The sequence below is a fragment of the Corvus hawaiiensis genome, chromosome 13 (assembly GCF_020740725.1).
Source record: "Corvus hawaiiensis isolate bCorHaw1 chromosome 13, bCorHaw1.pri.cur, whole genome shotgun sequence".
NCBI lineage: Eukaryota > Metazoa > Chordata > Aves > Passeriformes > Corvidae > Corvus > Corvus hawaiiensis.
In genome coordinates, this window is record NC_063225.1 from 8,535,343 (window position 1) to 8,561,550 (window position 26,208).

At 39.2% G+C, this 26,208-nt stretch overlaps 2 long non-coding RNA genes across 3 annotated transcripts in view; one reads left to right on the forward strand and one right to left on the reverse strand.

The window, feature by feature from the left end:
- LOC125332903 overlaps positions 1-26,208 on the forward strand; it is a 139,754-nt gene that overhangs the window by 29,500 nt on the left and 84,046 nt on the right. The gene's annotated exons all lie outside the window — the stretch shown is intronic.
- LOC125332902 lies at positions 12,525-18,334 on the reverse strand. Its single transcript, XR_007206663.1, has 2 exons — positions 18,258-18,334; positions 12,525-13,893 (listed from the first exon to the last, which is right to left on the reverse strand). It is a non-coding gene; the product is annotated as an uncharacterized LOC125332902 (long non-coding RNA).

Genomic DNA, 26,208 nt, shown 5'->3' on the forward strand with positions numbered 1-26,208 from the left:
GAAAACTTTGCTCGATGATACATTTTCTTTGATCTATCTGAAATAAATGGAATGCATTAGTGCTGTTTAACTTTGCCACGAACTGTCAAAAAATGGGGAAAAAAAGCTGAATGTAGTGGTTTTTTTTCAAAATCCTACTGCCAAAGTTTTTTTTTTTCTTCAAGGAAGAAGAATTAAATTTCCTCTTCACTACCATGGTCATTATATTTTATTTTTATAAAAATTATGCTATCTCAGTACTTGAAACTTTCTGTACAGGTGGTTAGTGTGAGCATGATTGCAAGAGATCCTTCCAAGCAGTTTATGTGAAGGATAACTACTGGGACAGGAGAGAAGAAAGGCAGTTTTAATGTACTCACATATCAACATCTAGAGTTATTACAAAAGCTGCTTTTGGTTTGGAAAACCCCATATCATGATTATCATATCATTAGAGCAGCTCGCAGTGCCTGAAGGGGCTACAGGAGAGCTGAGGAGGGACCTTTGACAAGGGCATGGAGTGTCAGGACAATGGGGAATGGCTTTAAACTGAAAAGGTGAGGGTTAGACTGGATATTATGAAGGATTTCTTCCCTGTGAGGGTAGTGAGGCCTTGGCACAGGGTGCCCAGAGAAGCTGTGGCTGCCCCTGGATCTCTGGAAGTATCCAAGGCCAGTTTGAATGGGGCTTGGAGCAACCTGATCTAGTTGTGGGTGTGCTCATGGCAGGGGTGGACTCAGATGAGCTTTAAGGTCCCTTCCAACCCCAAACCATCCTATGATTTGATGGGGATAAGTGCGGTTTTGTACTTAGGCAGATGTGGAGAATGTAATGTAATCAAAGGGTGTGTGTTGATATTCTGGGATGTTTGGGGACTTAGAATGGTGAGGATAACTGGAGTAGTGTTTGTAATCCCTAGGTAGCAAAGGGAGAGGCAGAGGGCTGTTAAACTCATAAAAATCTATGGAGAAATGCAAAGGTATTAGTAAAACATGTCTCTACATTTGCTCTACACAGGGTAACATTCTAAGATTATATAGAACTAATTTGGAGAAAAGAAAAAGATAAGCATTTGGAAAAGACTGTCCCATAATGTGGCCTACGAAAGAGGCAAGTGGAACAGTCAGAATATTTATTGCACATATATATTTGGAAAAGAAACAGAATATAGTGAAACTGTGCCTTACCTCAGAAACATTTTCACAAGTCCTGTGTTGGGTTTAAAAATGAAGGATCAAATTTGTGAAAACACAATCATTTTTCCTGTTTGGCAGATGAAAAGACAATTTTCAAACTCAAAAGATGACTCCTGGATGTTTGCATTGATGGGAGTTTCTCTTCAAAGCAATTTAAAACTATTGCTTGAGAAAACCTGATGTAATTAGGTTTACAGCATACTTCCAGGTTTACCGTAGATCTTTTGCTTAGAAAAATAAGTTGACACAGGTTTCCTCTTCACAGGCTTCAAGTGTAAGAAGCTTTTTATCATAGCTGTTATCACTTGGTTCTCTTCTCCATTTGTGCATCCATTAAAGATTTAGATGGCAACTTTATTAAGGAAGTTGGGATTTTAGAATTCTTGTGGATAATTCCTTCCTCTGACTAAGGGGCAAAGTGGCAGAATCCAGCCACAAGTGCCTTTGATATGCTCTCCGTATTTGGGTAGATACAGGTGTATATGTGTAACAATACATACACAGCCTCAGTGCACCACTGGATAAAAAGTATGTTTCTAAAGAATATATTCATCCTGTGGACCATCTGAGTTGTGAAACTGAAACTTACTTTGCAAAGTTAAGTATACTTGAAATACATTAAAGCCAATACTTGAATTATCTGCCATTCAAACACAAGGACTACTTTTTTGTTTTTATGAATGTAGCATTAGGCTTTCAGTGATGGTGGTGGGAAAGGCTTTAAAAGAAAATCACACCAACAACTCAGTGGGAAGTGATCATGTCTTCCAGCACAGGAGCCAGTGCAGTAGATAAAAGCACAAGGATGTAATCAAGGCACTGCAGCAGCATCGTGATTGTCTCTGACAACACTATGGGACTTTGCATGTAATATAAACCCAAAACTGAACTATGCTAGAGATATTGAGGTAATGGCAATTAGGAAAAAAATAAGGTAAAGTGGTTTTGAGTGCCAAATTCTTCCCTCCCGAGCCTGATCAATTGTCCAGTTTAACCAGTGCAGATGTGCATTGACTTTGGTAGGCACTGGAGCAGACTCTGTAATTCAGGTTTCCTCTTGGTTTATGCTGTTTATTTTATCAGACTGCTGCCAGAGTGACCTTGAGAATGACCTAAAGAAAAAGGCAAATTACACTTCTGACTTTTCTCTTATTTTGTTTTTAGGCAAGATAAGAGAATCAGTAATAAGCAGAGGGAGAAGAAACCATATGAAATAGTCTCCTCCTCCCAAAATGGGCAAAGAAAGAACTGTTTTAAGAATCAAAGGCACAATAAGATGTTTACCCAGGAGACAGGTTTTTTTTCCTTTACACAAATGTCAATCAGAAATGGCACATTGAACCATTTTGGGTTGTATCTGTAGGGATTCAGCTGTAGTGCTGAATTCACCTTTGCATGGCATGAGGGCCATATGATTCTCCATCACTTTTTGGAACACATTTTGTCACAGAATTTTTCACCAAGGCAGACCTGATGGATGCTAGTGAGCCCTTATGTGAGAGTCCAGGACAGGTTCAAAGTGGCTGATACTCCACTGTTGGGCAGTTTTGAGATAAGTACAGACCCTCAACTCTTTTCCGCAGGTTCATATACATGGTGTAGAATTTGGCTTCTTGCCTTGTAGATCCATGAATGACTAGAGCAGGTTTTATGTGCTAAACATCATGGAAAACGTAAGAAACTCAGGATTAAACAGTAATCTATATTGTAGTAGTAGCCATATATTAGTGGTACATGTAGTGAGTAAAACTGCACCAAGGAGATTCAATTTCAAGCCTGCTGAAGGCCTGCACAATCTGCTCAATCTGTTAAAGGATAAATGAATGTTGTACTTCTTTGTAGCTGAATGCTTAAAACTCATTTTCACTCTCTGTTCTCTCAAACTGAGGTTGTCAAATTGGTGCCAAGTAAGACAAGTTTATAATATATATTATGCACCTTGGAAGTTGGTGGAGGCTAGTTCCACTCAATTTAACCGTGCTGCTTTTGAGGACAATTTGTTCTGACCCAGCGTGTGGAGCCTGTATATGAATCAGCTGTTTTACATATGTCACCAAAGAACTTGTATGAATGATTTTTTTTCTATTAATTCAAGCAAGTCTGAGGAGGGGTTGGGAGAACATGGTTTACACAGAACCAGCTAATGAGAATGTGTTCACCTACTGGTTGGTTTCCCTTCCCCAATTCAGCTGAAGAAAGATCTTATGTTTAAATTACTCGGCTTGGACTCGGGAGAGTTGGGATCCGTGCTAGTGGTTGTTTTTCAGCCTTGCTGTAAGACTCTTGGCAGATCACCTCTCTCTCCTGTGCCTTTTTTTTTTTTTTCTGCAGCATAAAGTGAGGAAAACTGTATTCATCTGTCTATTAGTTATTTTTTTGGAAATATTGGAGCTACAGCCTCAAGAAAGCTTGTGGTATTAACAAAGTAGAATGAGATCTGTATGCTGAATAATAACACATCTGAGAAAACTGTAGCCTTCCATTTGAAAGATGCACTTTGATTTGTTGTTGAGGTGTAATTTGGCTTGTGCATGTGTATCCAGCAATTTTAATTTAAACTGTGCAGATTAACTGTGTAGATTTTATTGATAAGAGTCCTGAAATACGTGTGGCCATGTGAGTCAGGACATTCTTGTCCCTGACTGTGTAAGCTAACTCTTAAATTTCAAGGACAGATGTTCTAATTTTCATAGAAAAAGTAGATGATTAAGAGAACTTTAAACAGTTACAGTTCTTTCTGGGTGGATTTTCTGTGAGAATACTCATAAGTTAATTAATCTCATTCCTTTCGTGCAAAGCAATTCTATATCATTTTATTTGACAGCTGTGAGGTTGGATACTGCTTTGGTCTATCTGAAAGCTTTGGAGCTCAGGTAAGGTATTTAAATACTTAAAGAACAAAGTGCTGGCAGGCAGGGGAGGAGACCCCATATTCTATTTCCTAATTTGGGCATGGGAGGTGTTTTACAAATGAATGAAATCTGTGTTCATTAAGACACCATACTCACATGAGTAATGATTGGATTAAAATGCGAAACCAAACTTGTGTAACTTTGCTACACAAGCTCTACCTGTGGAAGTGCTTGGTATGTCCTGCTATTAGAGAGGAAACATCCAATCCATCTAAAAGCAATAAAACAATAAAAAGTCATTAGCTCTGTTTTGTGGCCTCTCAGGCACAATTAGATGTTGTCTGAGAGTCACCTGTGCAGTGTTATAAGGAGCTGTGTTGCAGAGAATACAAATACAGACCACTCAGGCTGTGATGAATAGTTATGCCAATTGTGATTGCACTCTGGTTTTCTGTTACATATCCTCTAAGGTACAGCAAAAAGAAATCTGCCATTTTAATGATTCTTTCTGGTGTGTAGAGAAAGACAGTGTAGTCAAGCATAGGTCATCTATAGCCCTCAGTATCAGCTGTAGCATACATGCCATTATATCATAATGCCATTTTATCCCTCATGATCTTTGATCAGTGCTAATGATCAAAGTTTGCATAGCAGCCAAGAGAATCATGAGACACTAGATATTTATAGCTTATGGCCAATTCTGATTACTCTATAGCAGCTTTCCCAGTGTTCTGTAGTTTGATTGATGTCATTGGCATGCTCCAGCATTCAGAATATATCAAATAAATTTGCTATGCTTTGAACATGAAAGGGAAGTAAAACACTGATAATTTAAGAAACCAGAAGATAGGAGATACACATTACTGCATGTCCTTTGGCAACTAACAGCACACAATGCTTTTAGCAGTACCGTGCATGCAAATTGCCGGGCATCCTCTCTGAGGCGAGGCTTTACTTCCACGGTGAGAGCGTTGCTATTCAAAGGGGCTGGTAAATGAAATCTGAACTGCATATGCTGCAATGGAGAGGAGGACAGGAGCAGGAGACAGCTGCTTGGGGTGACTGCTTTACAAGCAGAAGCCTTTCAGTTCCATCAATCAGACAGTGTGAAAGGCCCAAATCCACAGTCACCAGCATCCCACCCCCTTTGATCCCGATCCTAATAGTGTGCCAGTCACCGATGGAAATGCATTACAAAGTGAGAATGGTCCATTTTCTTCCTCCTTTTGCTGAGAGTCTGTATTTATCAGATTTAACTAGTTAATGATTCTGCCCTCTCTCTCCTGTGTGCCGCAAGGAATTGCGCTGCAGAGGTGGCAGTTGTTTATTGCCACTGGGCAGATGAAGCGTCAGCAATCCCTGGGATCTGAGGGAGATGTTTGGCTGAGGCCTGAAAAGGGTTAAGCATCAACTCACTTCAAAATCAATGGCAAAATTATATCTACATCTTGCTCATTGGGACAGTATTTTGTTGAGCCCTGTGAGGCCATGCCATGGGGGGGGTGGGTAGCATTGATTCCTGTGACAGTGAGCTTGTGGTGGCCTCATGCCAAGCCTGCATCTCTGGTTTTAGGAAATGTGTGTTGTGTGCCTGTCTCTGCCAGAGCCTTGTTGCCTCTGTCAGCACTCTCTGCCAACAACAAGGCCAATGCTGCCCACCGAATGAGTTTTTCCTACCTGTGAGGCTGCAAGCACAGCTGCAGTGTGTCCTTGAGCTCATGTGGCACCTTGTCTGCCCAAATACATCAGCAATATCACCATGTATGAAATAGCTGTGAAGATGCTGAGGTGGACAGACTGTGCAGGAGGTAAAGCATGCCCTGTTCACAGGTGAGAGGCTATGAAGATGCTCTGAGTGATATAAACTCGATGGTCTTAGGCCTCAGATTTTTGTGGTGTAAGCTTCCATCTGTGAAATGGGCTTTACAAAATATTCCTTTGTCTGTCATGCCTATATAAGCCTTTTTGGATATCTGGCACCTAGCCCAAGGTCTCTGATTCCAAGCCCTACAATAATAAAAATAATACTTCTGTGTAGAAGTCTTGTGGAACCTGTCCCTTCATCTGTAAAAGTCACTGTCTCATTTTTTCCAGTGTGAAGCATCTTATCAGGTTTTCTTACTGATTTTCAAATACGAATATTTGCAGGGTAATAAAGGAATGGGCAGCACACTTGGGTGATCTTCTGCTTTTTTCTTCTTTAAAAGCAATTTTCTTGGCAGCGAGTACGATAACCACAGAGTTAAACTGTGTCATTAATTTCCATAGATGGTAGATGGAGAATGTTAAATTCTAGGCACCTGAGTGAATCATCAAACTCTTCTACCACATAATGACTCTAAATAATCGTATTCATCATAATTAGTACCGTTAATAATGTTAAAAATAAACACTTGTATCTCAGACCATTAGTAATAGTAATCTTGTCACCGTCCATGAAAATTGCTAGGCCCGGTTATTTTTCACAGTGGGGCGCAGATATGAGGTATATAATTAAAATATTAATTACATATTTGATAGAGCTTCGACTATCATTATTGTATTGCCAATGGCCTCATTATTATACTTTCAATATGTTACTTTGTATATATTGTGTTTAATAAAGTGTTAAAAAGTGGCTTTGGGTTTCCAGGATCAATATATGTTAGAAAGAAAAATGTACATGAATCCAAAGGTACGGAAGAAATGGGATTCAAACTGTGGTTAAATGAATTTCTGTCATTCAGCCCTGTACTAAGAGGTGACAGAAAGCTGACATAAAGCTAATCCTAGTCATAAATCCCCAAAATAGAATTTAAGTGATACTTAGGTGATACTTAATGGTTATTTTTACCTGAGTAGATTAAATGAAAAGAGTACTAGTTAGCTGAATGGGAGAGACGAGCTTTAGAAAAGAACAACATGTTCTAAAGTTTTTTGCTCTTATAAGGTTTTTTTGTTATCTTAACAGAAGCTCTTCTAATGTCCATAGGGGCAAGCAGTGCTTTTGCATGCTAAACTGAATCAGTATGAGTAAGGGGCAGGTGTAATTTGAGGATAAATAATAGTGACACAGCACCCCTTATTAAAAGTGATGGTGCATTTACGTTTGAAATATCTTTTGTCAGGAGGGGATTTTTTTGGTTTGTTTCTGTCATGGTTAATTCCCAGTTTACTCCTTGCCTGTCTGTAATAGAGTTTTGCAGGTTTAAGTTTGTTGCCATTATCTGAAAATAATGTCATCGTTTTCCTGTAGTAAGATACTGTTTCTGCCTGTTTCAGATCAGGACATACTTTCACTAAAAGTAAATGCTCTAGAACTAAAACACAGACCCCATTATGATGTATGCATCCTTAATCCTGAAGGATTTTGAGGACTTCTCTAGGGTGCTGATTGTGCTGTCTGTTCCTGTTGCCTTGCTTTGCAACATTCAGTGGATTTTGTGGTATCTTCCAGGAACAAAATCATTGGAGATGATTTCACTGTGAGAATGCACCAGAATTTGTTTTTCCTCTTTTTAAGGGTGTTTTTGCAAAAATTTCAGTATTTCTTTTAACTGGTGCATTTAAACAGTATCAAAAGAAATAGTTTCCAGACAGTTTTTTTTTTAGTAATTTATTGAAGAACATTTAATGTGCTTTTATTCCGAAACACCTCCACACCTTCTGAAGCTTAAAAGATAATTAAGCAATGAAGTTACTAAACTTTAGTTTAGAAAAGTAATAAAAACGCCAGCCCCCAACCACCAAACAGGTTATATCTGTGGAGGATGGGGGAAGATGTTTCCTAAATATGAAATTGTTTTGGATGGACAAAAGACAGTTATCTACAACCTATCAAGATTGAGAAGCTTGTTCCCCTGCTGTGGTAGGGAAGAGTGACAGTGTCATTTGCCTGAGAGCAGCTGATGGCTGTACAGACCAGGCATTTTCATTTGCTTATTCATAAACTGGAATTAAGGAAAACCGAAAGATGCCAGAGTTGTTTCCCAGCCTGTGTGTGCATGGCTGCCATCCTAACAGTGATTTCAGGTCAGATTTCTGGTATTTTGGTGACTGAACACAATTTATGGGGACACGACCCCTTCTTGCTGTGCTGCAGAGCACTGAGGCACCCACACAGGAAAGTCCAGTGTCTGTTTTACCCTGAAGGGGGGGGTTCAGGCAGCCAGTTTTTACCTCCCACCCCTTAAAGCTTTAACATGGTGGAACTTCCTGCCCTCTTCCTGGGAAGTCAGGTTTCCTACCCAGCCTAAAGCTCCTCTAATGTACAGCTTTACACACATGGAAAGTAATCTCTTTCAGAAGTAAGCAGCAATAATAAAACCTTATCATCTGCTCCAAGCCAGGTATTATGAGTATGGTTGTAAATAAAACCTTATCACCTGTTTTAAACCTGAGAACATAAGCAGTGATCACACTAGGATTTCATTTTTCAGTTTGACCCACTTTACTGGCTTTATTTAGTGCGACAGGCTAAAGCTACTTTCCCCCTCAACATATTTGATATTTCACAAGGTTTGGGGAAGAGGATGCTTTGAGTTATAAATTAATTTAGAGGACTCCTTTTAATAGTGTGGGATATCTCCTCTGGTAAACCATTAGCCAAGCCATAGTCAGTGTGGGGCAGTCAGATGAGGACAGTCAATACAAAAATCTGGGTGCCTGACTGTCCAGGAAGTAATGAAATTCTTTCAACAGCTTGGGAAAATTAATAAAACTTGCCAAAATGCTATTTTGGATGCCCTCTGTGCTATATATTACTCTTGCACTGAAAACGCCTCATGGATTTCTTCATATTATTGAGACTTTTAATAATTTTTACATTTACCCAGAGCTACTCAAGTATGACATCCAGTGGCAGGGTTTCAAAGTTTAGGATACGAACAAATTTTGTCATCAAATGGAATTTTCCTTGTGGAAATGAGGTGTTTATTCTCAGTAAATTGAAGATAATCTGTTCCAGATTTCAGAGCTGTCATGACTGAAGGCCTAGACTTTGGAGGAGGCTGATGAGCCTAATAAAACCTCTGTGAAAAATTCAACTCTTCATTAGATCCTCCTTGTCACTAAGGCTTACTAGAGCCGCTTATTTGGGATTAGCACAGAAGACAGAATGTGTTTAATATGTTATTAAACTATTTAGACTTAATTTTGTCCCTATTTGTGGTATTGAGTCTATCAGGGAAAAACCCGAGTTGTTCTGTATGTACATGATTTTGTTTTGCTTAAGTAAGTTTGGTATCAGATTTTTGTTGTGATGTCTAAGGCATAACTTGTGATTTTAAAATTTAATGTATAGATTATTAGATAATTCCCATCTTCCCAGAAAAGAAACGAAACTTCATTTTACTGCATCCCTTGATACTCTGAGGTGTAGCTGCTTAATACAGGAGTTGAATCACTTATGGATTCCTCACAAATGGTATTGTGGTAATGTGTAAGAATAGCAGCAGCATATATTAAAACATCTCTATAATCAGAATAATAATGAAGAGCCTGTAGATATGAGAATCCCAAAGTTTTCCCAGTGCTTTAATAAGTACTGAGCTACCGTTACAATTCCTGAATTATTCAGGGCTATAATTTGGAGTCACAAGGCTTTAGTATGCTGTAGATGTAGCACTCAGGCTTCCAAGGTCATGGTAGATATTAAAAATTGTTATGGAGAGATCTAGATTGCTAATCACACAATGGCAGGAATGTCGTGGAGTGCCCTAGAATTACAAATAATTTAACAGGATCTAACTGGTGCTAAATCCCCTCTCTCCCATTCCCCAAAATACAGGATGTACAGCAGTGCTTCTGTGACAATAAAGGGGTGCAAAATGTCCTCAAGTGTACATCTGAAGAATCCTATGAGCAATGGAATAAGAAGAGCAGAACATATATAGAAAAGAGTTTCCTCATGCACTGGAATGACAGTAACTCACCACTACACTGAGGTTATAATTATAATTTTGTCGCAAGAGTAGGGAAGTCAAGGTTTCACAAGGAAAAAAATCTATTTACAGGAAAATATTATGCTTTTCATTTGATAGAAAAAGTAATTATTGCAAAGGGACCCATGGAAGATCTTGAAGACAGTCACCCTCCTTTTAATAAGTGCTTGTGGCAGCTAAGTGGGGATCAGGAGTATTCTTTATCAGGTTTGCATTCAAGTAGTACTAAATATATGCAGGTAGGAATTAAATAGTATCTGAGTTTAATTAAAATTATAAAAAAAAAAGAGGGAGAAGAATGGTTGGTAGACTGCTCGACTGCATTTTAACCAGTAACCTCAGACCCTAATTAGAAATGCTTTTCATATCTCCTCCATGCAAGGGCTTAATCTGACGTGAGTCTGTGAGCGAGGGCTTGGGGGACCAGTGTTAATTCTGCATTCGATCTTGGTTTGTATGGAGGCAGGCAATGCTGATTGACCGAGTTGCAGCACAGATCCCATGACCTTGCTGGGATTTTCGTGTGAGGTGTTAATTGAGAGAGTGGGTTAATCTTTGAGCATCATTGTCCCCGAGCTGAGGACAAAGTTTGTGCTCTCTGTTTCCTTACTCAACAGTATATTTGATCTCTACCTCCTCCCCTTTATGACAGTTTAGCAAGCCTGCAGAAAATTCACTCTTGATAAATTTATTGGTGGGGGATTATCTCTTGCAGGTTTTGTTTGATTTTTATGATCTAGTTGTGGAGAAAGGGTGGTTAACTGGGCTGAAAACCAAAAAACCAAAATATCCTTCCCCTGACTGTCCCCCACAACCCACTCCAATGAGACTATCATAGCAGGTGGGGGGAGTGACATCTTGGATTAATTATACTAAAGAAAACTACAAGGCATGATTTCAAAGTTATTTCATCAGAGTGCTGGGAAAATATAAGCTCTTTTTATTCCTCCGGAGTAGAAAGCCTAAAATAATTACAAAAACAAAGAGATATTACAGGGGACAGAGCTTTTATAATAATATACAGGTTAGAGTTTTCATCCTGGATTTGTGTAATGCAAGAAAAGACAACCCTGCCGTTCTGCTTTTTTATAAATAATGAATGGCTTTTTTAAATTCATGTTTTGTTTTACAGGCCTGTCATTTTCAATGTGAGGGGGAAATTTTTACTCTGGGCAGGACTAATGTGTACTGGTTGACCTTAAATATGACTCCCAGGGAGCAGGATGGAAGTTAAAAGTGGCAGAAGCAATAGAGCTGTGAAACAGCAGTGATAAAAAAAGCATGAATGATATCTGTCCTTGACATGCAAAGAATTTATCTTGTTTTATTGTAAAGTACAGGCAACTTGTGCAAAGCCCAGCAGAGAGCTCTGTGCCCTCAGCAAGCCCTGGGATCTGTGGAGTGGATGGGAAGGAGACTGTCCCGTGTTGGGAGATGGTGGGGAGATGGTGGGGTGGCGTTGGTCCATTGGGGAGAGAGAATGGTGTTTTTGTCCTTGGATCCCTGTGGAATACATCCAGTAAAAAAGGGCAGCCATGGCTTTTACATGCCTGACACGGTGGCTGTGTGACCTTCATGAGAATACTTTCTCACCTGAGTGGTGCTATTGCCTATGCCAGAGTAATTCCAGAGGCCTAAGGCAGGGAGAGATGTTCCTGTGCAGAGCCACAGGAAAAAGTGTAATGCCTTGATACCACTGCAGACCTGGCCTCATGACTTTCAAGTTTTCCTAAATAGTTCTGAGGCAAAAATTACAATCCTTAGGTAATTGCCCTTTGAAGGGACACTGGGAGATTTTTTTTTTTTTTTCCTTTTCAAGAAGTGGCACATTACTGGAGAGTAACTTAAATCAGCAAGAATTTAATAGCTTCCTTGGCTGGGTGAAAAGCTACGGGTCAGCCCTTGGATTTATATCCCTCTATAGGTTCCAGTTGTAGAGAGTTTCTTGTAGCAGCAGTCAGCAGTCTTCTAGGGCTGTTACACCAGATTGTATTTTTCTTTTTTAAAGTTTAAGAATATTGATAGAAACTCAGTGGGAGCTAGGAAATGCTGGCGTTCGCTCCGGCGTCTATATCTTGCTTTGAAGCGAGGCACTGGAGCCCAGCTCGCCTGAGTTGGGATTCACTGGGAGCCAGGAGCTGGGTGTGCTGGTGCTCCACTCTTCCCTCAAGATGCTCTGACTCCACGATCCCACCCTTGCCCCTACCACACTAATTCACCCACGTGTTATCTGTAATTGCTGACCACTATCTTAAGCCACCCTGCAGTCTTTGAGGGAAAATTAATTTTGGAGCTGTGAAAAAGGCAGAAATTTTGTTTCGCAAAGGATTTGGAGAGTTTGAAATCTGGCTTCTGTTCATCCTGGAATGAAATGTGACATTTTCAAATTCTTGGCAGAAGAAAAGTCTCAAAAAAAGCTGCCTTTCAGATTGATCAAAATGGTTCATTCTGGGTTGGACTTGCTTGATTTCATAATTTACCAGAAAAAGCCTGAAATAAAAGTCACTTCAAAATGAAAAATCGAAAAGGTCAAAACAAATTCCCCCTCCCCAAAAATTCAAGGCAAACTGGCAGGGTTCATAAACTCACTTCAGTTTTATTAGTCCATATTCTCCAATTCAAATGGAGACTACTGATATTTCAGGGTTTTTTGGGATTTTGTTTTGGTTTTTTCCTTGTTTTTCTGCAAACACCCTGAGATTATCCCTCAGTTGCTTATGGAGGAGGCACTGAAATGAAGGTGGTGTCTAGGGAACTGTACTGATACCCAGATTTTGATGAATTTCAGTAAAATATGTATTTATGGCCTGATTGTTTGTCTTAAGAGGTGAGAATTATTTCTGGTGTTTGTAGCAAAAGCAACTTATGGGCTACAGAAATGCAATCTGCTCTTTGTGTTAATCATAGACAGTTATTGAAAGGATACCCTTAATCATTGGGGTGATGTTAATATTTTAAAGGTTTCACAATAGTAATATAGTACAATAGTAATAGTAATATTATTTTTAACACTGTAATTAACTACTGTCTACAGGTAGCTGCACTGTTTTCAGTAATTTTGTCTTGGTAAAAAATAACATGTAGACAAGACTTTCTTCACTAGGTTTGATGAAATGATGAGATTCTTAATGATTTCAGATGTTTCCCTAGGTAAGACTCAAGGCTTGTGCCATCTTTCATTAAGAAAAGGGAAAACTGTGAACCATTCTTGCTTCCTGCCCTTGCTGGTGGCTACTCACAGACCCTGTTTATGCTTTGGGATAATTAGGTGAATTTTTGAAGTTGATAAAAGGAGGAATGAGGATGATGAGGAACAGACTGTAAGATAGTTTCCCTTTCCAAGTGACAAAGTCATTAAAGGAAAAAACCAACAGCCAGTGTGGCATTCCCCAAAGGAAGAGCTGCTTGGTGCTCCAGGCTCTGTGTAGGTCCCTGTGATCTGCTGTGTAATTTTGTGTAGAAGAACAATTCTCTGTTGCAGTTGGTAAAATGAGGTGATGGAATGACCTGCAATTTGAGGGGTTTTCTGTGTGTGTTGTTTCTGTTAAGAGCATTTTGATTTGGCCCTTTCTGTACTCTAAGAGAAGAGGAATGTCCATCAACATCTTTATGGACTGACCATAGTTCTGTTAATAGGCAACTATAAATCTATTATTAGGCAGATAGTTAATGCTACCCCATGTAATTTTGGACAAAGTATAGAATGACTTGTGCAGCAGATGAATTACCGGTTTCGTTTTTGGGGCTTTAGGCATAATGGTCTTACAGTGGTTGGTTGTTGTTTTCTGTCACTGCCTTTAATCTGGTTTTTAAAAATTCCACTGATCCTGTATTTATAGAAACCGCTTCACCTCATTGCTCTGGATGATCTTACCAGTTAAAATATGTCTGCCCGACATAAGGAAGCGGTCTTCTGGTACGTTCCATCTGTGTGATGTACTTTGTCTGTACGTAATAACAAAAGGCTTCATTAGAGAGCTAATCAGCTCCCTCACCTTTGAGACCTAAAGTAATCATGTATTTCAGATGCACATCTATAAGAATGAGCCTGGTAATGGTGGATAGGAGGAACTGTCTTTAGGCAAAGGCAGCAGGTGCTGTGGTCGGCTTCCTCCTCACTGAGCTTTGCCTCTTAATCCTGAGCCTCGCTTTCAATAAAGTTTTACTTTGGCTTCTTGCAGAAAAAAGGTTTCAGAAGCTGGGTAAACAGAGCCTGAGCCTGCACGAAGGGGATTAAGGAGGAGAGGCAAGAGTGGAAGGGAAAATGAGGATATGACAGAGGCCATAGTGAGTTCAAACAAAATTTGGCCTGCAGAAGGCAGAAGAAATCCCACTGGTGACAGGTGCCATCTTGTGGGTCATTCTGCCACTCTGCCTCCTGCCACTTTTTATAACGAGAAGAGATAAAGGAGGACTGGGTTCTTAGAGGCTTCGAATTGGAAAAGTAATTCAAAGGGATGTGAGCATGGTTGGCTTCAGGGTTTGCATGATACTGTAAACATCAATACTTTGCTTGTCAGCACTCTATGCTATTTAAGAATGTTAAAGTCCTCTATGAATAGAGACTATGGGCATGTCTAGAAACATGTAATCATAAATAGTATGAATGATAATCAAATTATTTTTACTTTATAGTAATGCAAATAAAATATTCATGCATCATGTAGGCCTAGGAAAGGTTACAGCCTGCAAACTGTGCTAATTAAAATATAATAGCACATACCGGAGCATATGTAAGAGTTTCTAATGTCCTTTTTTCCCCCCCTCTTTCTTTTAAGATCTTATCTTTAATGAATACATAAAAATGCAATGGTTAGCTGGTACTTTAGTTCTGTGGGTTTTTTTCAGGAAATTTATTTTGAAGGAGTGTGCAAAAATAATTGCAGCATCTACTAAGCCAAAATCAAATATACTATGGTAAAGTATATATAATTCTTTTTTTAAATGAAAGGCTAGTATTTCAGGCATGATCCCGAATTCCATGAAAAAACTACAGCATGATTCATTCTTAAAGGTTTCCCAGTTTAAAAGAAAAAAAATAGAACAGTATTTGTGTCAAACACGATGGCATATCTCAGTATTATTTTTACACCAAATTTGAGGGTCAAATTTTTCAGGAATAGAAGTTTGCGTTATAAATTACTAATTTAAAGTACTGTCAGACAAACAACCCAAACTTAGAATTAGCCTTAATTTCCTTTTCTCATGTTTATACTCCTGTCTAAAATAACATTGCTGTTTTGCGGACGTTTATGAAGCAAATTACATTGGGGTGAATGAATAGTAAGGAAAGGAAGCTTTAAGCTGATATGTTCAAAAATTCTAAATATGCCTTATTGTAAGTATTAATGCAGTATTTGTGGCAGAAGTCAAGTAAGGAATATAACATTGTCTGGGTAGGGAACAGCACCAGTGCCATCCGAGAGCGCCCATCACAGCTCTAGGTGAGCTCTGTTAAGAATTCGTAAGGAGAAAGCAAATCCATGAAAATGTCAAGTAAATTTGACTGATTAAAGCATTTGAAAGGAATTCTTATGCCTTTGCAAGCATTCTGTTGTTATGAGGAATATGAAGATCATCGAGTGCATTATTCTGTCCCCATGATTCGCTTATCCCCGGTTGTGAATCAGTGCATGAGACTTGACTGTCAATGGCTGGAGTCAATGGCCGTATTGTGCATGGGCAGAATTCCCGGCGATGGAAACTGAGCTCTGGCTTCATATTCTTTAATCACCTAAGCTTAGGAAGTTGCATAAATGTGGCCATGCTTGAAGCACTGTGAAACTCTTCTTTGCATGTAAGAAAAAAAAAAAAAAAATTCTGTATATGTTCAGATGCTTAAGGGCAGTGAAAAACTTTGGGCTGTGCCTTTCGGTTAGTTGTTCGTTAAATTAAAAAATTATTTGTAATAAAAGTTCTCGGTGGTTAATTATGACATTTTAATGGGGCGAGCTTGAATTCTTTCATGGGGTTATGAAAACAAATTAATGTTAAATATGACATTTTCCTTTGGATTTATGACATATGCCCTGGCCCCTCCCTCACCCCACACAACGTGTACAAAAGGAGGTATTAACAGAAAAACAGAGATGTTGTGTGTTCTGTTATGAACAAGCTTTGTGATCTCATCCCAAGGTTTTATCCAAGCTTGAACCATCTGGCTTTGAGCTGGGGAAAAGCATGTCAGGCTCTCCCCCAGAATTTCAGTGTCAGGGAGAAGGGGCAGAGTGCCTGTGCTTAATGCCAGGCCCCCTTTCCTTCCCTCCACAACCCTGCGAGAAAGACAGGAGTCAGGCATTGAAAAGCATACCAGGCATTTTTAAACACAACCCTGACATTTCCTCAGCATTTCCATAGCTAAGGCTTTCCTTTTCCCCATCCCCCTACCCCTCTTTCAATCAAATAAGGCACCCGCTCTCTCATGCCTAGTGCAAAGAAGGGAAGGGAGGGGGGGGGGAAAAGTTGGCAATTTAATTCAAACAAAAGAAGCTTGAAATCTATAAGCACAGCAACTCCGAGGCTTCTGGCAAATAGAATTCTAATTAGTATGCTGCTATTTTTCTTTTAGACAGATGAGGGATGCCCCCTATTGACTCTAGCAGGCAGGCTGGTTAAAAAAAAAAAAAAGGAAAAAAAAAAAGGGAAAAAAAAAAAAAGAGGGGGGCAGGTGGGGGCTAGCCAGCAAACACTGCAGATTGCAAATTATATCGCAAACCCTGCCAAGTCCCAGCTCTTGGCATCAGATTTTTAATGACACCCTGGAAAAGGGAAAAAGAAGCCCTCAGCTAAGGGATAAAAATGAGGGGTTTTACACTGTGATAAGTCTTTGCTTAAAACCCAAATGGCCAAGCACACATTAGGGTTTTAAAATATTCATAGATAGAAGTGAAAATGAGGATATGAGGATGTACATTTGTTGCTTGGTCAATTGACAACTCATTCTGCATATTAATAAAAGGGATGATCTAATTTTAAAGGGACAGTCTGTCTTTTTCAACCATGACTTTTTGAGTATTATGAAGCTGAGGGCAAAACATCACAGAGGAGGCCAGTGATGACACAGAATGTTGTTTTCTTTTGATGTAGACCTGGTACTAACTACTACTTTGCTCAGGAATTCTGGGGTCTCTAAAAATACGATACCCTTCTTGGATAGTCTCTCTGATGTATGGCTGCTGAACACTTTGATTTTTTTTTTTTTTCTCTCTCTCCTTTTTTTTTTTTTTTTTTTTTTTTTTTTGCAGTGCATGAGGCCTTTCACAGTTGTAGGATTTTATCCACAAACAGTCAGACCATCACAGAGATGGAAGCCATTTCTTTTAATAATTAGGCCACCTTCTGTTCCAGAGAACTGCTTTTGGCATGCCTACCTCGAAATAATGTGTGTTTTTTTTTTTTAATATCACAGTATATCTCCTCCCATCCAATACTATACAGTAAGCGTTCACAACAGTGTGAGCTCATATTAATATTACATACACTACCTTAGTTCAACTAAGAGAAATCTCTTGGTCAAAGCTTTAAAAAATAAAACTGGGCCTGTGCATCTCAAGTATTTCTGTTCAAGATTCACTTGAGGGTTAATTTAAAAAAAGCACTTTGATTTCGTTACACCTGCAAATCCTAGTCACAATTAATGCCATGAATGTGTGTGCCTACCCTGAGTCATGGTTAGGCAGTTAAATACCAAAGAAACTGTCTGCTTGTAATTAAAAATGCAAAACGGAACTAAAAATTATTTGCATTTACAAAACTGTAGGCACTACAAAGGGAGGCTGTGTTAATACCAGTCTCAAAAGTCACAGCTAATATTAATTATCTTTAAATACACACCCGTATACAAATGAAGCATTAACTCAGATCATGTAGCTTGCAGTATTTCTAACAGGGGGCTTCAGACATTCTGTAGATTTTTATGGCATCCTTTAGGCTGCGGATGTACAAAAATGAGGTTTTACATAATAATTTGCTTTACCTCTCAGTCCCCTCCTAGTGCGGTTGCTTTTCTCAACTGAATTTGACAGAAGGGCAGAAATGTCGGTGATAATTAAGTTCTTATAAGTTTGGTTAAAATCAGTAGAGGAGAGAAAGTTAAATGAGTGCCCCCACCATGGGGAAGGTGGGCAGGACTCAACCTTTCCACGCTGGCTTTGGGAACAGCTGGCGGGCTGCAGCATCTCCTCGTGCTTTCTGAACGGAGCGTATGGTGAGGAGATAGAGGAACAAGGGCTAAAGGACAGAAATCTGTAGGAAACCATGCTAGCAGAAGAATTTAGATGTGTGTTTTTTAGGAAGAGAAGCTAGCTTACCTTTTCTGACATCTAGCCTTTTTCCAGAGCAGTAATTGTGTTGGCATTGTAAGGAAAAATTGCTGCTGTTATTTAAGAGAGTCTGCTAATCACTGTTAAAGAAAAGAGTATTATCCCTATAACAAGATTATAGTTGCTAAATGCGTTCTCGAAGTTTATATTTAAAGACACAAAGGTGGGAAGTTTCCAAAGTGAGATGCTTTATTATGTGGATCCCATTAAAATTAGCAAGTTCATGTGATTTGAAAAGTGATTTGCACCATAGTGTGAATGACACAAAGAAACCTGTGTTAGGTTAACAGTACCTGTGCTCTCCTATTGAACAGTTTTTTAAAGAAAAGGAACTGAAATGCATGAACTTGAAGGGAAAGGCTGCAATAGGACGGACCAGAATGGAATTTCTCAGCACATTGATGAATTAGTCTTGATTCAGAAGTGTCCAGGCAGTGACACTCTTTGCGTTTATTCCCGGAAGGAAGAAAACCAGTCCATAAAGCTCCCATTGATTTGTCAGAAACTTTCTAGGGTGACCTCTTGTCAGGAACTCACAGTGGTACCTCTCTGGTAGCCGTGGCTATGAGTCAATGGGAACCATTGCTGATGTTATGAGAGCAAATGGTCTAATCTATATAGGGTAACATAACCTAAAAAATAGAGCTAAGGTAAAAATATGGTGGGGTCTAGCTGATTTAATTGGAATGTTATTGAATTCTAGGGATATGGGGCTGAGTCCTTCATATAATTCCTGTTGTTACCTGGTAATTTGTTTGTGTGGTAGCTTGAGAGATCATGAACGTGTTATTGATATACACAGAAACAGAACTTAAAAAACCAAACCAAACTCCAAAGTTGAGCTTTTGGTTTAATTGTACCTACTGATATTGGGTGTGAAGCAAATTAGGTATGCTTATAGAGGGGTGTTGGGAGGAGGAAATGTTTTCTTTCTTTTGGCAGTTGGTCCAATATTAACTGCACATATCTACGTGGAGTTTTATGGTCAGAACAGTAAGCCTAAGTGTAAACTTGAACTGGATGTTGAACAATAGGCATCCAATTAATAGATAAATTAGATTACCAAAAATGACCTATACCAAAGGAAGAGTTGAAATGGCTGTATAACCCACTCTGTATTTAATGATCCAGCCCAGTGGGAAAAAGAGGTAGTTTGAAGGTATCATCAAGAGTTCCAGGTAGGAGTACCAAATATTGCTCTCACATGGTTCAGAACTGCTATAGGAAAAGTCAATGCCCTATCAATTAGTAAAAATTGCAATTACTACTTTCAGGAAAGGTTTTTGGCAGAAAATAATTTTCCCCTCCTTTTCTTATGGACAAGTTACATTCAGTTTGCAGGTGTAAGAATCTGACAAGTAATTTTAGCACCCAGTGGCTTAAAGGAGTTCAAATGACCACTAAAGTCATATTAACTTGTCAGATTGACCAGTATTTTCTGCCACTGAAACAGTAGAATGGATGGCTGGAGACAATAAAATTGTTTCAATTATACTGCATTAAGCATCTTCACGAAGAAGTGAAAATGCAGAAAGCAAATAGGAAAGGATCTAGGAGACGAGCTCGACAATGACAAGAATTTCACTGGGACTCTCGAGTGAATACCCCACTAAAGAGGTGTATTGGAAGAAATACCTACTGAAGGTGCATGCAGCTAATTTGTATTTAGAGTTGTAGAATCATAGATTTGTTTAGGCTGAAAAAGACCTCTAAGATCGTTGAGTCTAATTGTTAACCAGCACTGCCAAGCCCACCACTAAACTAAGGCCTGAAGTGCTGTGTCTCCACATCTGTTAAAGTACCTCCAGGGGTGCTGACTCCACCACTGCCCTGGGCAGCTTCAGCCAGTGCTTGACAACTCTTTTGGTGAAGAAATGAAGAAATTTTTCCTAATATCTAATCTAAACCTCTTCTGGCACAACTGGAGGTCATTTCCTCTCATTCTGTCACTTGTTATGTGGGAGCAGAGCCTGACCCCCACCTGGTTGCCCCCTACTTTCAGGGAGTTGTAGAGAGTGAGAAGGTTCCCCTTGACCCACCTTTTCTCCAGGCTAAGTCCTCCCAGCTCCCTCAGCTGTTCTTCAAAAATACAGAGGCAAAAACTCCCTCTTAAATATTAACAATGGTCTAGGAAAATAGGTCAATATTCTGAAAAATGCCGCTGGCCTTTAATATGTGACAAAACAAATGCTTATGCTGTCCAAGAGTTGCTAGGCTCAGCATTTCCTCGAGTTTCCTACTTGGGAGAGGTGTTTTGCTCCCAACATATATAGATAAAAACTTCCCTTGCCAGAAAATTTGAAAGTCAGTTGTAACTCTCATCTGCATGTAAGAAAACTCTTATGCTCTCTAAGTGCTTTAGCAAAAGATGTTTTTACATTTTGTTATGTAATGTAGAAGTTGTTAGAGCCATGCTTTCCTGTATGTTCACATGATGATGTGGAATGAGGATGACCAGCCTCTTGGTTAGCTGAGTAGGGCTGCATTAAATTCACCCTGAAAAACACCAGGACTAAAAATTGTCCAGCTGTAAAGCTGTTGCAGGATGTGATACAATGCAGTCAACAGCACTGCTGTTGTTAAAGAAATAAACCATTCTTTAACTTAGAGCTATTGCTGAGGGGTGGGGTGGTTTCAGAAAGTGGGGAGATAAAGGTGGGGGTTAGCACAGAGGGCTGGAATAGTTTTGGGGATTTTTTTACTGAAACTCATGCTAAAGATTTAAGGTACTAATGAATAGGTATGCAGCCTTCCTTCACTTCCGTATGGCTATAAAAATAGTTCCATGGATTTCATAGAAAGTTTTCTTCAAGGGTGTGAATTTAATCCAAAACATGAGTAGAAAATACATGTGATCATATTCTGCCATCCTTCTCACAGTGAGCATTTTTATAGTTTGCACCTTATGGGCATAAACTGAGCAGGAACATGGCAGGAGGGGCAGAATTGCTGATCATACAGGTTGATGAATCTAAGGCTAAGGGGTGAAGCCACCCCTTATTTTACACTGTGATGGGTGACACTATAAAAAACCACACGCAGGAATTCTGCCTCTTGTGAACTGAATACCAAAGCCAAGCTCCAAAGAAAAGTAATATGGAAGTCAACTCCTGTACCCAGAAAAACCTTGCTAGAATAAGACCCCCAAATTGGTGTTAGCTCTTAGGTATTTGTCAGCCCAAAGCTGCAAGCGTTTCCTTTGTGTTCGAATGCATATGACTTTTCTTTACTCACTGGAATGCATTAGAAGAACATCCTGGAAAAAATTCCAATTGGCAAAAGTGGAAATGAAATATATATTTTCAGAGGATAAATATGCTACAAGCATCAACAAACAAGTGGGAGAAAGTTTGATATAGTAAGAAAATGACCACCCATGACCTCGCTCTGATTCAGTTCGACTTCTCACTTACTTAAAACCACATTTGTTTTTATATGTCAGGTTATATATTTTACTCAGTGAAATGTTTGGTTTACCTAAAAAATATAAAAGTATAGCCAGTCCCTCTATCCAATTTTTCTTAGAGCACCCACTCCAGTCATTGTGCTCCTCTGCAATGAATAAATCCAGCAGTAAATTATGTATGATTCAAACACACACACACAGAGATTTATATTTATGCTTACAATGTCAGTATAATTTTACAGTCAAGACACAGTACATATACTCTGCTGTAAGTACTAGCTTGATATAGTAAACTCAAAAGAGCACATTGGGGGTTAGCAGTTAGAGCTGAAAGTGAAAATCAAGAAACAGCAGTAGGACTGCTTTTGTCTTCAGCATGCTCTTCAAGATGTGAGATGCTCCAGTGGGTGGGAGACCTATGCACCACCCCCCCAATTCTGGGGATAACCCCAGCAGATATGCTTTACAATTACCTTTTCTTAAAATGCCAATTAACCCTTTCAGGGTTTTGTGGCATACTGTGAGCAAGCAGGAGAGGGGCACTCATTTATCCCTTATATTGAACATCAAAACCAATTGTAAGGGGATTGGGGTGGGAGGAACAGGTCTTATGCTACTGGAGATGTATCTGGAGTGCTTCCTGGGTTTATCCTTGTGGTTTTTAACACTTAGGAGGGTCTGCAGTTGCAGTTAAAAATACGCTAAAAGTTAAAAAAAAGAAAAAGAAGTAAAAACCTACAGATAAAGGCACCACTTCATTAAGTGAAATCGAAAAAAGGCTTTAATTCTCTTTGGCAATATTGTTTGTACTTGTTAAATCTTACCAGCTCACAAGGTAATGACAGTTTTAATTTTATCAAAATGTTCTATTGTTTATGCTCACAAAAAGTAGCCACCAGTGTAAATTAAGCCTTAACTCTATCAAAGTAATTAATACCAGGCCACAGGGAGACTGAAATTTCATAATAAAAATAACCCAAAAATATTAAGATTCTTAGGGGAAATAGAATAGTACTAGGATGAACTAGAAAGAAATATTGCTAGAATAAACCTAGAATGGCATTAATTAACCTGAAGATTAACTTAGCCCATTTAAATATGTTTTGCTACTTGGACCTGATCCTTCACGTCTCACATGGAGATTGACTTTTCCATGGGGTCTCATTAGGGTAAGTGTTACTCAGTGTGAGTAAAGGTGAGGGAAGCAGTTGTGTTATGAGTAGCTGGTCACATTTAGGCAGTGTACACAGTGGGGGTTTCTTTGGATGCGTTTGGTTTGTAAGTTGTTGGACAACTTTATGAATTCAAGTTACCTTATAATTTACATGAGAAAGGTGAGAAGGAAAGGGTGCTAAAGTTATGAAGTGAGTTTTTGATAAGTATGTAATATTTTTTAAATTTCTGATAGCTCCCATTAAACTGTATTCATAACCTTTCCACATCCCATACCTTCTGGGGTCAGAGGAAGAAGCAAGACCCTGATGTTTGTGCTCACAAGAACTGCTATCGTCTGATTTAGGGTAAAACACTCCACAGAAGCTCTGTGATTGCTAATAACTGAGGTCAGACTGCCTGTTTGAGTCAGGAAGAGATGATGCATATGGAACTGGCTGGTTACAAGCTTTTAAGGAAAAGCTGGACTGTGACAACTTCTGTTGAGCTGGAACAGAAAGAATATGGGAAGATGTAGACTGTGGGTGTCTGCATTGGCAGCCTCACCTCCTGGAAATGATTCCCAGGCTCCTATGAAGACAGGATGAGTATCACGCTTACCAGAGGTGCAGCTGTGCTCCATTCTGATTTCTCCACACATTCAGCTTGGAGCAGAGGGAATTTGGCTGAAGTAGATGAAACTACACAAGGTATGAATTGGACTTGGACCAGTGAAAGGAAGGTGGCAATTAGGTGGATTTTTGAGTAAAATAGCTTAATTTAGCTCAGTCTCATCCAGAATATTTGCTTGTCTTTGTAGAAGTGCAGTGTTCAGCTTGTCTTTGGTATTGGATCAAGATCGCACATGAGTTAAGGATATGTTTTCCTTCTCATCTTAGAAGACTCAAGGCTGAGCACTACCAGATAATGTGAAAGCAAGGCCCTCTTCTACACCGAACATTGTAGCCAGTGTTAAGTCTTCAAGGTAGATTCTTCAATTATTTGTTATGCAAATACAAACTGTTGCTGATGCTCTGGAAGGAGAATTTTCATTATTAAGCTTCTGCAGCCAGCAATCATCAGGTACTAGACAATGAATGAGAGCTAACATTTGCTTTGTGAGACATTGAACATACTGGAAAGGTAAACCACACAAAATACATCAAAATAGCCATGATGACACCAAAGGCTGTCTTTGTGACACCTACATTTTATGAAGTGCAGCACCTACTGAACGGGAGATTTGCAAGCATCTAGCCATTTAAAAAAGATTATATGTGTGTCCTTCATATGCATGTATGTATATATTTATATCTAGTTGACAAATTATGTTTATATAAACATAGATATGTCAATCCTGAACTGCATGTTGGATTTTTTACTGCACACATTAGACATACATCTTTAAAATGTATATAACCAAGACAAAAGTTAAGTACCTTTGCTCTGTCCAAGTCTCTGCCCTTTACCTGCTGAGCAAGAGGGTGAGGGAAAATGATTTAATACAGAATAAAGAAAATGCTATTAATGTCCTTAAAGAAGAAAGAAAGGAAGCAGTGTCTATCACTGTTTTAACTGCTTTCTGGATGTCCAGATGTAATGAAGCAGCAGAACTCTGGGTGATCATACACGCTGCCTATGGTGCAACAGTGAGGTAGAGCAGGGTAAAGGAAATATAGTTTTAGCAGCCCCTGACGGTGTAGGTAGAGAAATAGGGGTCTATTATAATGATTTCCTATGGAGACGAGTGCCAATCAAGAGGAAAAAAGAACCTCTGAAGGTCATCACCAAGGAAAATTACATACTATACTTTTTCTGGCATCCAAGTTAGATCACAATGCTCAAGAAAATAGCAGGAAGATATTGGTACTGGGCACACACACCTATGTGCATTGGTTTGCTGTGTACTACATAATAATACTTGGGGTTTTCAGCACCTGGGGTTATAATGGATTCTCTTTGGACAGGCAGAGCAGAGGAAGATGAGATGTTTGGGTCATGTCTTGCAGAGAGAGGATGAGAGCCTGAAGATGGTGATTCTGCAAGATTGAGTAACACAAACATAACTATAGGGTGGGAGGGCTGCTGCAGCACTGTCGAAACATCGCTGATGGGTACTTGCAGGTTAACTAGACAATGACGAGACTTAGGGAACACTTACCATTATGCCATTAGCAGTGTTACATTGTGTAATTGATACCTTTACATCATTGCTTAGTTTGTGCTTCAAAGTTTTTAGCCAGGTTTCCATTTACATTTTTATTTTCTAGTTCCATAAAATATTATTTAATGATAACTATGTTTGTATTTTTCACACAATGCATTTGTGTGTGATACTCAGCCAGATCTTTTTTCTTGACTTCCAAGTTATATGACTTTTTAATCTGTTTGTCTTAATTGTTCTTAAAATTATTGTGCACCTTACAGAGAACTCTGTTTAAAAAAATAGAGTGGGGTCATCCTTAACTCCAAAAATATATAAAGAGCACTAGGCTCTCGCACTGACTGTGTCATAAATTCTGTCTCTCTTCAGGCTGTCTATTCCTCCTCTAATGATCCTGATTTTTAACCAGTTAGCAGAATACAATTATCTCCTTGTTAAAATAAACAGACTTCAATGAGCTACTGAATTCATACATATTTTAGAAACATAAAACGTGTGTTAATAAAGGCACTTTAAAGAGAATACATCAACATATTATATAAATTATTTTCTCACTTCTCTGCATCATCTCCCCTCCATCCTGATACAAGTCATAGGTAGCAACTAATCTGGAAAGCAAAGTTGAGGAGAACAGAAGGGAAAGGAAAGGTACAGTTTTCCTTCTTGTCTAGAAAAAGCTTTGTGCAGTGTTAATGAAAGACAGTTTCTTCTGGGGAAGAAATGCTAATGTGAAATTTTCTCTTTCTCTCAGCACAGTCATACATTAGAGATATTTGTAGCAGTGGAAATGCAGACTGCAATAGGTGGATGGATATTTACCCAAGAAAATTTGAGCCATGCCCTTTCATTTTCAGAGAGCTGCTACCTAATCTCAGTGTAGCATCAAGACAAAGGACACATCATTCCGTTTGCGCCTGCCCTGCAAAAAAAAAGGGGGGGGGGGGGGGGGATGACTTGTGGGGGGAGGAAAAAACCTACAACGCTCTCTGAATGCTATTAGAATAATGGTCTGGGGAAAAAAAAAAAGATAAAATACAAATTTCATTCCGATCTGGGTTGGATTACTTCCCCATGCCCCTGCCTTTATTGGGCAATTTGGAGTTTCATTAGAATTCAGAATTCCTGCAGAAAGAAAAACCACAGCGGCACGGACTTCTCTTTCAAGGGGATTGCAGGCTGACCCATCAAAATGAAAAGGCTCAATGTTTTGCTGACAG